The sequence below is a fragment of the Notamacropus eugenii genome, chromosome 7, assembly GCF_028372415.1.
Source record: "Notamacropus eugenii isolate mMacEug1 chromosome 7, mMacEug1.pri_v2, whole genome shotgun sequence".
Lineage (NCBI taxonomy): Eukaryota > Metazoa > Chordata > Mammalia > Diprotodontia > Macropodidae > Notamacropus > Notamacropus eugenii.
The window spans coordinates 152,054,304-152,073,285 of NC_092878.1; the positions used below are offsets into that span (position 1 = coordinate 152,054,304).

An 18,982-nucleotide genomic window follows, 5' to 3' on the forward strand; every position below is an offset into this window, starting at 1 on the left:
CTTATAAGAAAATATATATATTTTTTCATTCTATGGCCTAGTCATGGTAGCAGTGCTCCTTGAGGGACAGAAGGGAGATATCATGCATCAGTCTGACCATATCAGTATTGACATCAACTACCTCCTTTCAGACCCTAGTGAGGGCAACCCAGGATTCTATGGTCAAGAGTCCTCACAATAATAGCATCCCTTAGACCAACAGCTGTCTTTCATCTCATTCATCCAGGGAAGCAACCTCTATTGAATCTTAGCTACTAGCATCACCAACCTTGGTGGGATGAAACCTACAAATGAACAAAAACTCAGGATAAATATGCATTATTCAAAGGAAACAAGGTGGGTAAAAGGGGAGAACAGATGGAATTGTATAGGAAGAAGGTATACTCATTCAAGGAAGTCCATGAATAAGAGGAGCCAAGAATGTTGTAGAGTATATGGGTGAAGATCAAAGGAGGAATAAACAAAAAGGATATTGTCATTGAAATATACTATGGACCACTTCTAAAGGAAAAGGAAACATGAACAATTTGGTTAACAGATCATGATTCTGACAAAGAAGCATGGAGAATAATGATGAAGGACTTCATTTACACAAATATTTGCTGGAGTCCCCAGTGTGCCAAATGCAGAGCACCTAAAAACTTCTTGATTTGCCTTAGAACTAATTTAATCCTTCAAAAGGTAAAGAAACCAAACAGAGGGAAAATCTTATTCTAAAATTGATTCTTTATAATAGTGTGGAATTACTCAGGTGGAAATAATAAGAACCTTGGGGGAAGTGATCACTCCACCTTAGAGTTTGTGATAGATGAGAGGAACTTCTGGCATGGACTAAGAGGTATCCAAGATTTGTGAAAAGCAGATTTCAAAGGGTCCACAGAAAAGACAAGTACAAACCCACAGAATAAAATGATTCAGGGGAAACCAGCCTGCAAGAGATGGGAGATGCTCAAGAATGACACAGAGGGAAACAATTCAGTGGAAAGGGGAAAATGGGATTTGTCTGAAGAAAACACTGACTAATTTACATTTAAAAGAAAAATGTGTGTGGGTTTGTCCTTCATTGCCAAAGAAGACCATGCCATCAGAGAAATAATGGCGTGATTTGCACTTGACTTTGTTTTGAGTGAGTGAGGGCTGTGCAGGTCACCAGCCTCACTTCTCCTCCAGAGCCATCTGAATCCAATGACCAGATATTCATCAGGATGACTGGAGATGACCCAGGATGAGGCAATTGGGGTTAAGTGACTTGCCCAAGGTCACAAGCTAGTGAGTGTCAAGTGTCTGAGGTGAGATTTGAATTCAGGTCCTCCTGACTCTGGCAATCGTGTTCTATCCACTGCACCACCTAGCTACCCCTAAAAAAAAAAAGAAAAATGTACAGAAGATTGAATGAGTGTGTCACAATCCTGTAAAAATTGTGTCAAGACTTTAACTTGTGAGGATAGGATGATAGCAACAGACAGAAAGCTAAGCTGTTCAATTCTTAATTTGCTTATGTTGTCTCGGCAAAGAAGAATGACATTGGAGAAAGCAGGATAAAAATGACTAGTAGGTAATTGATACCCAAAGAAAAAAATAGGAAGAGGGCACCTAGATGCCCTGGAGGAATTCAAATGACCTGACCCAGATGACCTCCATCCTCAGGTTTACTGAAAGAATTGGCGGAGGGGATTGCTGAGCCACTGTCAGTTATATCTAAATGATCATGGAAAATAGGAGAGGTACTAGAAGATTGAAGAAGGGCAAATACTCCAATCTTCCAAAAAATGAAAATAGAGTATGAAAAGTATAGACTTGTCTTTGATTCCTAGGAAAAGTATGCAGCATATCATTAAAGGGACAGTTAGGGAATATCTAGATTGGAATGGGATATTTACAAAGTACCAGCAAGTATCATTAAGAGTGGATCATACCAAAGTAACCTCATTTCCCTTTTGGAAGAGTTAACAAACTAGTAGGTGAAAGGAATCTTTTTGTTGAGGAAATGTTAAAAAAATAAATTAAATGATTATACAATCAGATTGCAGCTGGGTGGTGCAGTGGTTCAAGTATTGGAATTAGGGAGACGAGTTCAAATCCTAGATCAGACTTTTCCTTGCTGTGTGATCCTAGGCAAGTCACTTCACTTCTGTTTACCTCAGTATCTTCATCTGTAAAATGAGTACTAATAACACCTACCTTTCGGGGTTGTTACAAGGATCAAATGAGATAATATATGAAGAGTGCTTTGCAAATCTTTAAATGCTGCACAAATGGTACTTAATGTTATCATCATTATTATTCAGAACTGATTGGATGGCTAACGATGATAATGATAATATCCAACATTTTATAGTTCTTTAGGATCTGCAAAGCACTTCATTTTACAAAATAGATAAAAATACAGTGCAGCATAGATGCTAAGTTTTCTAAGTCAATGTGAAGCCCACAGGGATTAGTTTCTATTAGAGTTTTGAGGTGTTAAGCAATTCTTGCCTAGCAACACAGCCAACAGGATGTTCAAGATTTGAACTCAGGGCTTCATGGTTTCAAGGCTGGCCCATTGTTCGTTGTGCAGTGTTTTCTGCCAAGTTCAATAACATGTCTGTTTGGGAATGTGGCTGCAGAGCCACTTCCTGTATCTCGAGTTTCCATGGCAACGCTCTGAGAATGTTGAGTGGGAGGAGCCACAGTGGGAACAAAGACACATTGCAGTCTAGAGACTCAGGTCTGGGAAGGGAGCAGAGAATTTAGAGACCAAGGCAGTAGATGAAAGTGGAGATTTGGAGCACAAATAAATAACAATTTCCTTCACTTATTGGCTGTATCCCATTGGGTTCCCTTTTGTAGGGAATCTAAGGGCTAGCCCTTCTTTGTAATAGGATGCAGCTGTATTGTTGGAGGTGACCCAGGCAGCCCTATGGAAACTTACCTCTCTGAGGCTCCTGTGTATGGTCACTTCTTCCAGGACAAGCAAAGAGGGGTCATGGGAGAGGTTTCTACAGAAGAGACAGTCATTTACGGTAAAAATTCATGCATTCATTTATGCATTTGATATGTTTATAGGAGTTTAAAGGACCTAGATAGAATGTAATGGTCCCATCTCCTCATTTTGCATATTAGAAACCAAAGGCCCAGAAATGTCAAATGGTTTTCCCAGCCCAGGTCTTAGCTAATTTATAGCCACCTACCTTGTATCTAGAACTGTGGCAGGGCTCCATGTGAACTAGATCTCGACTCCTTTATCTCAAAGACATTGGAGTTTGTATCTGTAGAACATCTATCATGAGAATATCTATATCAGATACAGAAGGTAAAAAGTTAATGATACTACAAATTAAATTAGAAGATGAAAATTCCCCCATCCTTGGGCCTTCTATTATAACATCAGCCCCATAAAAGCGGACTATGTCACTTTTTGTATCTGTATACTTAAAGCTTGCCCCAGTATATGGCACATACATAGTAAGCACTTAGTTAATGATTAAAAAAAAAACTAATTAATTAATTCACTCAACTTTCTGTTGCCTGGTATATCTCTAGTTAGAGTAACAATTAGCCTGACACAGTTGTATGCACAAAGGCCTTATTCTAAACATTCACTGTAAATTTGATGGAAACTTGGAAAGTAATAGAGTATATAAACAGAAATATATATATATGCACATACACACATATGTGTACATGTGTGTATACATATACACACACATAAATAGGGAAGAGGAAGCATGGAAGGAGTCAGCCATTTGGGAGAGCGATGATGAATGATGGAGCCCTTTGCTTCCCATTCACAGATCTGCCTCTTATTTAAATTGACTGAAAGCCACCTGGCTGATAACTTTATGTTTACATGGTGACATCTGTGTTCAGGACACTGGTTCATAAATACAAATTTCCCTATATATAATGAAGCCCTGCTCAATCTCCAGAAGCTTTGAATTGAAAAAGACATTTCCTTTTATTGAACAGAGTGAAAAATGAAGGATGAGGGCCAGTGTTCATCAACTGGATGAAAAAATATGACATTCAGGAAAGGAGACTGCAAAATAGGAGCTTTTGGAAAGGAAGGGGAAGGCGGTGCCAGTCAGAACTATCTTGAAGATAGGATAGTTGTCCTACTTAACTTTGGAGGAGATGGGAGGAAGGAGGCAGGGTTGTTTATAGGCTGATTGGATGACTATGAGTCTCAGGACTTCTTTTTTTTGGTGGGGGGAGGGTGAGGCAATCAGGGTTAAGTGACTTGCCCAGGGTGGCACAGCTAGTAAGTGTCAAGTGTCTGAGGTCAGATTTGAACTCAGATCCTCCTGAGTTCAAGACTGGTGCTCCATCCACTCTCAGGACTTCTTTCTAGCACTAACCTGAGGTCACCATTTTCTGTGTCCTCCCATTGCTTCCCTGAGTCACAGTGCAATGTTAACAAGATAGTGTTTTCAGCAGAACTTTGGATGAGTGGGTCAAGGTGCTCACTGTGTCATGTCTTGGGACCAAGGGGGTCAGACTAACCTGAGTCCTGGTTCTACAGCCAAACACCCAGGAAACCTTAGACAGCACCTTTGTATCTCAGTCTCCTTATCTACCAAATGGGAGGAATGAGCTGGACAATATCTAAGACTCCTTCCATGTCAAATATTTTGTGATTATTAAGTGTCTGGTTTTACATGCCACATTTTAGGAGATGCATTGAGAATTTGAAACATAGCCAAGGAAGGATGATGAGGATGGTAAGGGGACTCCAAACCATATTATGCAAAGATCAGTGGACTAGATATTTTTAGCCTAGAGCAGGCTTAGGGGATTAGGGTTGAAAAAAATAATAGTTGTCTCCAAACATTTGAAGAAAAGAAGGAAGTTCTGCTTACTCCCAGAGGGCAAAACCAGGAACATTCCATGGAAGTTACAGAGAGGAAGATTTCAGTAGGAAAAACTTTTAAATAATTAGAGCTGTTGGAAAGTGGAAACTACCAGCTCATCAGATTGCTCTAGATCGGGGTGGGGAACCTGGGGCCTCTAGGTCCTTAAGCATGGCCCTTTGTTGCACTCGAGCACCTAGAGGATCACATGTGGCCACAAGGACGCAGGTTCCCCAGCCCTGCTCTAGGTATTCAAGCAGAAACTGGGTGACTACTTACCTGGTATGTTAGAGAGAGGATTCCTGTTCAGGTATGGGTTGGGCTAATGGTCTCTGTGTTCTGTTCCAACTCTGAGGTCCTGTGACACTGATTTATAGTTGCTTATTAGGCAACCTCCCTTTGTATTCCCAACACTTTGCAAATAGTAACTGCTTAGTAAATGTTTGTTGAGTGACAGTTTTAAACACAACAGAGCAAGGAAATACTTAATAATGGTTTTAAAAGGCCAATATTTGCCTGTGTTGTGATAGTAAAAGATCCTAGATAGGGGTGGGCTGGAGTCAGCTCCAACCTACTTATAAAATCCTATTGTTAAATTTTCAATGTATTTGCATCCTGGAAATAGAAAATACGACAAATCAGGGCTTGATTTGTTGTTTTTGATTATATAGATTTAAGAAAGTGAGGGAGAAAATATTAATAATACAGATTAAACTTAAAGTACATCAGGTATATTTCCTCCCCTAGAGAGCCAGTTGTTAAATATTTTACCAACATACTGCTGATCCTATAGAAATGGAAAAGAAGTGTAGTGGGGGTCTAGTATGCAGACAGAGTACCATTCATGGCATTTCCCCATGTGGTGATGATGAGGAATCTGCTTCCTGTTTCCAGAAGAGCTGTGATGATATGGAATCCAAGTGTCATTATATGTTGTTCATTCTCGATTCTTGAAAAGGACCAATGAGATCAGGAGGATGATGTCTTGACTTGCAGGTAAATTGGGTTTAAGTGAGTCGGAGCAGTACAAAGTCATCAGCCTCACCCTCTCCTCCAAAGTCATTGAAGTCCAGTGGCAAGATATAAGTCAAAATGACTGCCAATGGCCCAGCCCAAGCATCTTAGAGAGATTGTAAAGCGTGGGTGGACATTCTGTAACAGGTTCTAGTGAACTGATCCCAGGGTTAACAGAAGGCTCTTTGACTGGGTACGGAGACATTAAAAAATACCCTTCATCTTTAGTCCCTCCAACTTTGCCTCAGTGCTCTTGGAGAACTCAATGACTCCTTCAGCTCAAGGTGACTAGTGGAAGGAGTGGACATTGTCTCAGGCACTCAGATGGTCAGGAAGGCATTCAGCCATTCCCGAGTCTGGGTTTGCCATGAACGCAGCATTGTCACTTTGAGGAGCAAGAAGTGATCTTCAGGGCCCCAGCCCAGTGGGACTCATCGGATAGCAGTTCTGGCTTTTTTTTTCAGTTTTCAAAGTTTCTCTTTCTATCGAATTCTTCTAGGAATTAATCATATCTAGGCTTTGGATGTGAACTTAGTAGGACTGATACTTTGGAGGAACTGGGCTAATCTGTACTCACTCTCCCTGGAGAAGGAGAATATGCCCTTAAGAGGAAATTATGCCTTTGAGATATTAGGGAAAATACTTATCCTTTGTTCTTGGTAAATCTTAAAGGTAAATATTCCTTTGGAAAAGCTGTCCACTGTTAAATAGTTAAATGGAACCCAGGTACCAATCACTGTCTCAAGGAGAGGGGGAAAATGGTTTGTGGGGGCTTAAGTTGGTGACTGTAAAGAAGAGACACCCCACCTCTGTGCATCCTAGGATCCTGAAAAGCTGATAGCCCTGGGCACATCCCTTATATATAGCAGGAAAGTATAAAATAACCACACTGGAAAAACCTCGAAGGCAGGAGAGAAAATTAAAGGGAGAAGAACAAAGCACTACCTATGATAGGTTTGAATAATGGAACCTGGATGGTGCCTAAACTTGGTTACAAAACTATCCTCACTGGTGGGAGAGGTGAAACCCAAGACTCCATAAAACTAAAAAGATGGAAGGAACTGCTGCATGCCCTGTACCACAAGACTTATCTACTTCAGCCTAGGACATCACGTGCCCCCAAATTTATGCTAGTACATTTTCCCTTCAGTCCATATTACTGAGTTAGCCAAAGAAATCCAATTTTCTTTCCCGCTGGCTCTTTATAAATCATCAAAGCCTCTAGCACTGTCTTGTTTCCCAGCTTCCTTAAAGCCCTGGCTTCCCCCAATGTTCAGCTCAGATGCGACCTCCAGTGTGAGGCCTTTTCTGTTCCCACCCCCCAAATGACCTAGAATTACTTTGACTATATTCTACACTTACTTACAGGTGGACATGTTATTTCCCCCAATAGAATTCAAGGTCCTCAAGGGCAGAGACTGCTTCATCTTTGTATTGTGTTCCTAGACCCCAGCATAGTGCTTTGTATATTGTAGACCCTTAATAAATGCTTATTGATTGAAATTAATGGCAAATAAAAGTCCTAGAGAATTATTTCTTGGTTGAGAGAGAGGTAGTGCTGTACAGTGGAAAGGCAGAAAGGGCCTGGGTTCAAATGCCGCTTCTGCCTCCTCACAACCTGTGGTATTTTAGTTAAGCTACTTAATGCTTCAGTTTTCCCACATACAACTTGAGTGAATTGGACTAGCCTTGTGAAGTCCCTGAGGGATGCGACCTTGGCATTAAACTTGATTTCTTGTCCTCTGTACCACAACGCCAGTCAGTTGCTAAATCTTGGCTTTTCTCCCTCTAAGCCGTCTCTCATGTTCTGTGCATTTTCCTTAGGTGTGCAGTGGTTAGAGCATGGAGTCAGGAAGTTCAAATCCAGCTGCAGATGGGACCCTGAGCAAGTCACTTAACCTCTGTTTGTCTCAGTTTCTCCAACTATAACATGGGGATAATAACAGACCCTACTTCCCAGGGTCGTTGTGAGCTCAAACAAGGTAACATTTTTAGAGTGCTTTGTGCTTTATAAACCTTATACTGTTATATAAATTCTGGCTACTTTTATTACTACTACTCACATGGCCATAATCTTACTTTGGGCCTTCCTCATCACCTCTCCCCTGGACAATTGGGTTAGACTCCTGGTTGGTCTCCTTGTTGGGTCTCTCCCTTTTCAATCCACCCTCATTAATACTAACATGGTTTTCCTTAATGGTAGGATTTATTTTTTCACTCCCCTACCCAGTACACCCCAATGACTCCCTCTTGTCTTTAGGATAGAAAACAAACTTCTCTGTTTAGGAATTAAAGTCCTCTACAACATGTCCTCAGTCTACCTTTTCTGCATGCTCTGATTTAGTTCAAATGCGCTGTTTTTGTTTCTCACCCATGGGTACTTTATCTCCCATTTCTGTATCTTTGCATTGGCTATCCCTCATTCCTGGATTACTTTCCCTCCTCATCTCAACTTTACAAAACGCTTTTTTTGCTTCCACACTCGCTCAAGCTCCACTTTCTACACAAAGACCCACCTGGTCACCCCCAACTGCTGGGGCCCTCTCTTCCAAACTCCATCATGTTTTTAACCTGTTTGGCAGACGCACATGCTTTCCCCCTAAAGGATCTGAATGAACATTTAAGATTCTACAGGAATTGTTCATTTCCTTCAATGTATCTCTGTCATTCAGCACAGTGCTTGGCACATAGGTGGCACTTATAGATCCTTAATGAGGCATGAGAAAAAAGTGCCTTTAGGATTTTGAGTCTTTGAGGTCTGGAGTTCTGGGATATAAAGTAGACTCTACACACACACACACACACACACACACACACACACACACACACACACACTACACATGGTATATATACTCATATAGAGACAGATACACACACACACACACACATATATATATATGTTCACACATATCTTTGTGTGTGTGAATAGAGAAAGTATGACAAGAAAAAAGAAGTTGGAAAGGAAAAGTACCCCTCAGGGCAAGTCGCTGAGCTCTTTGTAATCCTGTACTGAAAGATTTTCTTGCCTGGACAGAAGGCTGTGCTATTGATATGCTAAATGCTTACTTAAAATATTAGAACATGGAGATAATAGAAAGGAGGGGTGATGAAAGCAAGAGCTTACGTTAACATAGAGCTTTATGTTTTACAAAGTCCTATCTCCTCTCATTCACCACTCATGTGATTTTCACGATCATATAAAGTGGAAAGAACAGGATTAGTATTATTTTGTCCATTTTGCAGATTAGGAAAACTGAGGCTATGTGAAGTTAAATTGTTCAAATCTCCCTTCTGCAACAGACCTTTTCTTACCTCTCCACTCCATGAGAAGTCTCTGGAACAAAGGCAAACAATTAACTTAATAATACAGTGACCTCATCTGAAAGTTCATATGACATTCCACCTCTGTAATACCCTTCCCCTTGCTATTTCTAAAAAAATTAACAGAAATCTATTTTCTCTTCTACCCATCTTTCTTCCCTACTCCATTGCAGTTAAAAAATAAGAAAAGAAAACAAGTTTCTTTTAATAAATATGCACAATAAAACAAAACTTCCTTTGAATGCTGCATAAAAAAATATTTCTGCCTCACTAAGCACCCTAAATCCATCACCTCTGTTGTAGATAGCATGTTTTATCATCGTGAATAGTCATTATATTCATCATGGTTCCTGCAGCTCCCTAAGTAATTTAACAGTGTGGTTATTTAAAACCTTGGAGTTATTTAACTCGCAAAGCAATTTTACCAGTGTTGTCTTCACAGGGTTATCATCTCAATTGTTCTCCTGGTTCCTCTGATTTCATTCTTTTTCCATTTAAAAAACGTTTTTCAAATTGTTCATTTTGATAATGCTGATGTTAATGTATTAAATATTTTCCCCATTCTGCTCGTGTCATTCTTCTTTGGTTTAAAATAGTCTTCAGAATTCTTCATTTTTATAAGGTGTATATAGTATAAGATAGTCTTCTGGATCTGCTCACTTCACTCTGAATCAGTTCATTTGAGTCTTCCCATATCTTTCTGCAATCATCTATTTCCTCATTTCTTGGAGCACAACAGGATCCCATTGCTTGCCTTTTTCTTTATGGCTAATTATACTCCAGTGCTCCAGATCTGAAAGGTTCACAGTCCTCAAGTCATTTTCAACTTGTGTCTTTCCTTCATTCCTCATACCTAGTCAGGTATCAAGCCCTAGTCATTTTGCCTTCAAAATAGCTTTCTTCCTTTCTTCATTGATTCCCTTTTTTCTTCTTCTAATACAGACACTTATGACCTTCAACCTGGCTGCTCACACCAATCTCTTCACTGGTTTCCCTGATAATAGCTTCTTTTCAATCTATACCCTGCTGTCAGCTAAACATTACCTAAATACCTCTTTCACCGTGTTAATATCCTACTTAAACACCTTTAATGACTCCCAATTTCTTATCACAATTCCTCAAAATAAACTCATCAGTCTGAATTTCAAAGTCTTAGGAGTCATTGGATCATAGAGTTAGAGCTGGTAGGGACCCTGGATGTCATCTAGTACAATATCTTCATTTTACACAAAAGGAAACTAAGGTTCTGATTTAAGCTTTGATCTCCTTCCTCCTTAGGACTCACTTCCTAAGTTCAAATCTGGCCTCAGACACTTACTAGTTTGTATGAACTTAGGCTACTCACTTAACCCTCTTTACTTAAGTTTCGTCATCTGTAAAATGAGTTGGTGAAGGAAATGGCAAACCACTCCAGTATCCTTGCCAAGAAAACCCCAAAATGGGGTCAGGAAGAGTTGGACATGACTGAAAAATGACTGAATGACAACCTCCATCTTTCTTTCACTCCCCCACCCCAACTCCTTCTCTCTTTGTTACCATCTCAGTAAGACTGATAGCCCCAGTAATATTATCTCATCTGTTACATTTTTAGAACAATATTAATCTATGTTAGGTGGCATGTACCTGTATAGGGTTCTGCCAAAATAAACCTTGATTCCAAATATGGAGGCAAATGTGGAGGCAAACACTAATGGCAGCTTTCTATGATAAATGGGAAGGAAACTAGAAGTCTACATCTTAATCTTCTGTTAGCCTGAAATTGGAAATAGGGATGAATAAAAGACACCAATACTGAATTTTAGTTTCAGGACTTCTTGGACTGCCTCCCCTAGAGACAACATTATAATCGCTGGAGTCACCAGGCTGATGGTAGGAGTCCATGCTACCATCACTGGTTCTATGTGGTCATTGGCTGTTTGCATGACATTGAATGACAATGGGTAATTACACAAGTATCATTAATCCTGTTTTGTAGGTGAGGCAGCTGAGACACATAGTGCTGAACATCACTCAGTAAGTGTGAGTGTTCCTAGGCTTCGCATAGCTGGGAACCGCATCCCAATTCTGCAATCAATTAACCAACCAGCAATCAATCAATGAGCATTTATTAGCATCCAATGTATTCTAGGCACCATGCTAGGCACTGAGAATATAAGCACAGAAGATAAAACAATCCCTGCTTTCAAGGAACCTTTTATTCAAATAGGGAGGAGACAAATAACATATATAAGTATATATAATCTAAGTATATGCAGAAAAATATATTGAGAAAATACAAATAAATATGGAGTAGTTTGAGAGGGAAGTCACTGACAGATGGGCATATCAGGAAATGCTTCTTGTAGAAAGCGGACTTGAATTAAGTGAACTGTAATCATCTGTTGGTGGACAGGAGACATTTGGGATCAACTCCAGGCATGAGTGGATCCCTTTGTTGCTCCAACTACAAACTTCAGCCTCTCTGTTGACCTCCAGCCTCTCATCTCCAACTGCTTTTCAGACATCTGAAACTGGATGTCCAGTAGACATCTTAAATATCCCAATACGTCCAAAATGGGACTCATCTTTCCCCTAAATCCTCACCCCCAGGCTTGGAACTTAGGTATCATCCTTGACTCCTCATTGTCTCTCACCTCCCATATCCAAAGCCTGTTGATTTAACCTTTTCAATATCTCTTAAATACATCTGTTTCCCTCCTCTGACACTCCCCCCACCCTGGTGTAGGGAGTGTCCTACATCACCTCATATCTGGATTGTTGCAACAGCTGCTGGGGGGTCTGCCTGCCTCAAGTCTCTCCCTACTCCAGTACATCCTCCATTCAGCCACCACAATCATTTTCCTAAAACACAGGTTTGATCATGTCATCCCAATACTCAATAAAATGTAGTGGCTTCTTATAGCTTCTAGTACCATATGTTCAAAGCCCTTCATAACCTAGTGTCCTCTCACCCCGTTTCTAATTCTCATACACTTTCCAGCCTCCTCCCCTCCTCCCCCTACCACATACTCTTTAATCCAGTGACATTGGCCTCTTTATTGTTCCGTGAATGTGACATTCCATCTCTTGGCTTTGAGTATTTTCTCTGGCTGTCCCCCACACTTGCCCCACACTTGGAATGCACTATCTCCTCATCTCTGATTCCTGGCTTCCCTGGCATCATTTAAGTCCCACTCAAAATCTCATCTTCTACAGGAAACCTTTCCTAAACTCTTAATTCTAGAGCCTTCCTTCTATTAATTATTTCTTGTTTATATTGCATACAGCCTGTTTGTAGATATATGTTTGCTTGTTGTCTCTCCATTAGCTTGTGTTCTCCTCAAGTCAGGGACTGTCTTTTGCCTTTCTTTGTATTCTCCTTCCTTTGATTAGGGTCTGGTACATAGTCACTTACTGACTGCTCAGTGATTGGCTGGCTGAGTGAGTGTCTTGCAAAGACGTTCACTTTATTTTCTGTGATTTGTTCTAGTAATATGCTGGGAGACTACTTCTAGTGTTTCCTTTCAAAAGGATGAGGGAGAAGGTTGAGTTTTGCAGTGTGTCCAAAGTTTACCTGCAGAGCTTACACCTCTTTATTTACATTCAGAAGTATCCATTTTCCAATTAGCCTTGAAATGTCCATTATCCAAAGCAGAGTGGCCAACTGGCTTCCATTTTCTTTTCGCATACTTTTTTTGGTTCTCTAAAGACTTAGTGTTGATAGTCTAGATCAGTCAGGCTAAGGATAAATAAGGGAATAGGAAATTAGGCAGTTGTACTATCGGACAGTGCTTTCTGGCAAATGGGAGATGTACAGTACAAGGAGGCTAAAGACAGACTTTGGCCCAATGGGAACTTCACTAAACTGGAAAAAAATTGTTTTGTGGGATATTTGCTGCAAATTGTCTAAATATATTCACAAGCAGTGACAAAGGCAGCTATGTCAATACAGACTAAGAGATGTAGAAAAAGAAAGGGGGGGCGGACAGAAATAGAGAGAGAGGGAGAGGGAGAGAGACAGACAGACAGAGGAAGAGACAGAGACAGAGAGAGGCGGATAGTGGAGGATGAGGGGAGAGGATGGGGAGAGGGGAGGAGGAAAGGGGAGGAGGAGGAAGACTAAACAGAGATGAGAGAAGGGGAAAGAGAGAGAGAGAGGAGGTGGAGTGTGCAGACAAAGCAACATTAAGATCATAATCATTCTTCTTCAGAAAGTCTGACCTCAGTGAGAAACCAAAAGAAGAGCCTTCAAGGTTCTTCCTGTTCCTGGGATCTGGTGCAGATGAAGTTTGTATTCAATTCTGTGGGCATGGTCTTGAAGTTAATTCCTGCTGACCTTCTCCTGTAATTGTTGTCAATCTGGTTTTTATTTATTAAGGGAGCTTTAATTATATGCATAATGGCTCATTATTTTTTATAAAGGGAAGCAGCAAAGGAAACAATTATGCAAATGAAGGAGCTTTGTTGTTCACTAAAAAGTTTTGGGTTTATTAGACCCAGATAAAAGTCAGCACCCAAGTCTCACTTCTCCAGCAAGACCCTCTCTCCTCTTTCTTGCCTCATCTCATTGGCAGCTTTCCCTAGAGTAGGGGTCCTCAAACTTTTTTCATCAGCTGAGTATGCTAGTGTGTGTGTACATACATATGTTGAGGTTTGGGGTGTGCTGGGGATCCCGAAATACCAAATGTTGAGGTTTGGGGTGTGCTGAGGTCCCCGAAATACCGACACACCAGGTCCTGCTCAAATGAATTTGACACAAGCCTTCTTAAAACCAAAGGAAAACAAAGTTTATTAAAGATTCACCATACTGGGTTGACTTTTAAGGAGCCTAAACATTTGTAATGCTTGCATTCACAAGCAGACCAGATAGAATCTCAGCTAGACAGAGTCTGAGCTGGATTGAATCTGAGCGCCTTCATGGAGGCAAGATGGAACTAAAATACAGAAAAAGACTAAGGGAAGAATCCAGGTGTCACCAAGTAGTCTGGGGTCCCAGGAATGGTCTTGATAGATCAAACCCAGGGAGAATTCTGATGGGAGTGACTGGTAGTGCAGACAATCCACAATCCAGGCTGGGCAACTTGGACTTCAAGAGAATGTAAGGTAGTCAGGAATATCAAAAGGATGCTAGGGTCAAAGGAAGACAATGCTAAATGATGATCAGATAGGGAGTATCCAGGCTGGGAGAGATGGAAGGGGAATCCAAGGAGTTCCCCTCCCCCCAAGCTAGACTTTCCAGGCCCTTCAGACAAATGTGACAAAAGTCCTCCTGATCCAAGAGGAAAAGGTCTTGGCTTGGGCTTGTACCCCATTGCATACATACATATTTATAATACACATATATTCGGTTATTCAGTCATTTTTTCAGTCATTTCCAACTCTTTGTGAACCCATTTTGGGGGTTTCTTGGCAAAGATACTAAAGTGGTTTGCCATATCCTTCTCTAGCTCGATTTTTATGGATGAGAAAACTGAGGCAAAGAGAGTTAAGTGACTAGGCCAGGGTCACATAGACAGTAAGTGTTTGAGGTCAGATTTGAACTGAGGAAGATGAGTTTTCCTGACTGTAAGCCCAGCACTCTATCCACTGTACAACCTAGCTACATTATAAAAACATAAAATAGAAATTTTAAAAGAGGAAAAAAGTAATATAAACAATATTTTAAAGTAATTTAAAATTATGTTTTTTAGTGGCTCAAAAAACCCTTTTTTCTCTCTTATTGAAAATGCTTCAAAATTTGAGAAAATGGTGACATCATTTTGTGGTGCAACATTCCATGGCCCTCTGCTTCAGGTGAGCAGAGGAAAGGCACTGGGAAGTGGAAAGTGGAAAGAAGGGGAAGTCATCCCTTCCAGGCTTGGAGAACTTCTCCTTTCTTTTCAGGATGTTTCCACTACTAAATGTGGCACCAATGCCAGTACCAATCCATATATATTACATATTGGCACAGCTGCATTTCTTCCTTAATTTTTTATTTGATAAAGCTTTTTTTAACTTTAAACCAGCATTTATAAATTATATTTTCCCCAGATGTACACAGGCATCAGTCATAGCTTGTTTCTGTCATATTCTGTTAATCAGCAGCTGTTGATATGCTGTAAACAAATACTGGGGATTCATCAGAACCTGGCTATTACCATTGGCAGATGGAAGCACAAGGTGTGTGAGAGACATCATTCCATTTGCTTAAAAAAGTCAGCTTCCTAGAATTCTGGTCTAGAAAGACAGGTTGATTTGATGAGCCTCCTTAATTTGTTATGCCAATTGTCTCAAATCCCAACTTCTACAGGAAGCTTTTCCCAATCCCTCTTAATTTTAATTCCTTCCCTCTGATGGTTATTTCCTCTTTATCCTCTAGCTGGCTTGTTTGTATGTAGTTGCTTGCATGTTAACTACTCCCCACCCCCAGATCATGACCTACTTGAGAGGAGGTACTATTTTCCTTGTGCCTTAATTTGTATTTTCAGTGTTTGGCACAGTGACTGGCACATAGTATGCCCTTAATATTTATCGACTTATTGACTGAATTATAAATGAGAGCACACCATGCTGGAACTACCTTCATGACAGGGAAAAAAGGCAAGATGGGCGTTGAACTCTTTGGATAGAATGAAATTCTTTGCATTGTGGTCCTGAGAATTGAGAGGGGCTGAGCTACGATGGTTAAAGCTCAAGGCCTCAGTTTGAGGTCTTTTGTTTTTTAGTTTTGGGAGAAAGATGAGATTGAAAGAGAGAAGTATGGATGGACAAACAACTGGAGCAGAAGGAGAGTTTAGCACATCCAGGCTTCACTACATTGGGGCTTGGAATGTCATCCACCAAGGACAGATGGGACGTCAGTGATCAGAGTGTGCAGCATGTCCAGGTGCTGGTGGACTTTACCCTCCTTTAGAATTCAAGTGACTGGTGAAGTAGCCTCTTTCTCTCACTGACTACTTTGTATCTGGTAGCACCCATGTTTAAATCCAAAGTCTGTTTTCCCTTTGCTTTTTTTCAGTAGCACTTAGAAGCTGACTGTCTGAAGGTAGGCAATGCTCTTGGGCTAGAGATTTCGGAGCAGGTGCCATCTGGTGTTGATAGAGGGAAATTCCTCCCCTATAACAAAGGTCCAGACTCAACTCAAACCCAATCTAGCTAAAGGTAAGACCAATCTTAGTTGTTTTGGAAGTTTCTATATTTTTAATTTTGTATAGAATACAGATGAGAGATGCCTGTGGTCAGCTTAAATACTGATAATTTAAACAGCTCAGAGATCTACATCTCTGGCCAAATGTTAGGAATTTACTAGCCTACATTAATGAGCTTCCTACAATGGTACAATAGGGAATCCACATTGATCTGAAGACCATTGTCCCTAGGCTAATGTCATGAGGTCCCTTACTCTTTGCTGTATTTAAGTTGGTTTAAACCCTGATGTGCTTAAATGCAGCCCCAGGGAGCCCTGTGTACCCACCATCTCTCATTGTCAGCTCTCACAGCCACCTTGACACCCTTGTTTAATGTGCGTTATGTTCCCCACTACTGCAATTATACAGCCCTTGGAGTGAGGGAGGGACTGATTGGAGGCTCAATGGATCCCCCATTCCCTGGATACCTTTTTGGCTTCCAAAGCTGTCCAAGCCCCAGTTTCCTCGGGCCTAGTGCTTCTGTCTCAGCCACCACTTTTGGCCTCTGAACTTGGCCAGGTAGCTCATTAACATCTGTCTATGCCCCCTTGCTCAGTCTTCATAGGTCTCTCCTGCCACTGCTGTCCAACTCTGGAAGGACAGGCAGATCAGCAGCCCAGAACTTTGTTACCTCCACTGGCCAGATGATGAGGGGAACAGGGAGGCCTACAGCTCTGTTGATAGACTTATACCTCTATAGTCCCCATTTTGGAGACCATTGCCCCATAGTAAATACTATTTAATAATGAAGTAAAGAGAAAGAGAGTTGAGTGTCATGACTTGGGTTGGGAGTTAAGATTAAAAGGGGCCTTCATTGCCACCAGATTTTTCATAGCCTAGTTCACATCTCTGAACATGACTTGGTAAATAAAAGGTTATATGTACATATTTTCCTTTCTCCCTTTTTCCTTCCCTTTCTCCCCTTCTCTCTTTTCTTTTCTTCCTCCCTCCTTCCTTCCTCCCTTCTGTCCTTCTTCCCTTCCTTCCTTCCTTCCTTCCTTCCTTCCTTCCTTCCTTCCTCCCTCCCTCCCTCCCTTCCTTCCTTCCTTCCTTCCTTCCTTCCTTCCTTCCTTCCTTCCTTCCTTCCTTCCTTCCCTCTTTCCCTTCCCCCCTTCACCTCCACATCCATCCAGTATCTTCTTGACTTGTCCTTATTTCTCCTAGCCAGATCAAGGTAGAATCTTTAATTCTGAAAGAGACCTTACTTTAAGTAAACATTTAGTCCAACTTTTCCTGACTGTCCTTCCTTTTCTCCTCTCTTTTTTCTCATTCTCTGTATCCCTTCTCCATCCATTTTACTCTCTGAGTCCCCTTTTGGCCTCCCTGTCTCTTTACCTATATAACCATTGTTATGACATCTTTGCTATGCTAGACACTATGCTAGACAGAAATTATCTTTCTCTTAAGAACTTGAAAAAAATATCAGATCTATTGATGTCATTAAAAACAAACCTACCATGGGATCTATCTGGCCAACTAAGAATTTATTCTTTGTTTAAATCTGGAGTTCACTTCCATGTGTTTTCTTTTTTAAATTTTTAAAAATTTTTTAAACAAATACAAAATAGAAGAAAAAAACAAAGGTAAATACTAAAACTAAAATAATACAAAATAAGAAAAGAAGAAAAGCATTGCCATGTGCACAGTATATCATTTTATTTTATTTTTGAAAACTGTTTCTTTGAGGTATTATAGAATTTATGAAAGAGCAGAGGATTGACTAGGTCAGGCATGGACAGCTCCTAGCTTGCACGCCATTGAGAAATTCCTATGGTCAGCTATATTAAGAGCGGAGCCATATTAAGAGTGGAGCCACCTACCACGCATGCTACAGAGGGGATTTCTGTATCTGCCAAAAAGGCTGGCTAAGAGGAACCAGAGACCTTTTGGAAATTTAAGATTCTCATAGCTGTTGGATATTCTTATGGATAATCATCATGGAAATTGCCCTCCTTCCTGTTGCCAGGCACTCTCTCCAATTCCTCCTCCAATCTTCAGCTCTCCCCAGTCTCCCTCTTTTCTCCTTCTCTATCTATTTTTTCTACACTCTTTTCGCCGATTTCTTGAATTCTTTTCTTTCTTTCTCCTTTTATTCTTTTCCTGATTTTTCTTCTCCCTTGTTTGGAAGGTTTCCTTGATTCTCTAAGATTTTCTTGATTCTAAGACAGTTGACATACATCTTAGGATGCCACTGGCCTGTGAGAAATGATTATTAATGGCCAATATCTTGGGGAGATTCAGAAGGTCTCCCCTATTTTGAAATTCTTCATTTTACAACCTTCCGTTTCTTTTGAAGGACGTTACTGATAATGAAATTGCATCAACTTTCCTCATCTTGGTCAGACCCCACAACCTTACAAGGAATTTGATCTAAGATCGGGAAGCCCAATGTGTTCTTCTCAAGTTGTGGGTGGAAACAGACTCTTTTGTCTAGACAGCCCAAGGCTGCTGTGGTCTGAGTAGAGATAGGGTCACTCTCAGTCCTCATTGACCATCTACTCTTTCGAAGGGTATATAAACTGTGAGTCCTTTGAGTCTGCCACCATGATTGTCTTTGGTTTAAGAGAGATGGTGAAAAACCATCCTTTTATGAATAACCTGCTGGTCTTCTTAATAAAACAATTCAATTACCCAGAAACTATGTCTCTTGAACCTTTTTAAACATCATAG

At 40.6% G+C, this 18,982-nt stretch overlaps 1 long non-coding RNA gene across 1 annotated transcript in view; it reads left to right on the forward strand.

Moving 5' to 3' along the window:
* The window catches only part of LOC140514152 (uncharacterized), a 68,266-nt gene that overhangs the window by 13,762 nt on the left and 35,522 nt on the right, over positions 1 to 18,982 (forward strand). The window contains exon 2 of the long non-coding RNA XR_011970450.1: positions 7,671 to 7,828. This is a non-coding gene — a long non-coding RNA (uncharacterized lncRNA). The remainder of the gene's footprint in view (positions 1 to 7,670; positions 7,829 to 18,982) is intronic.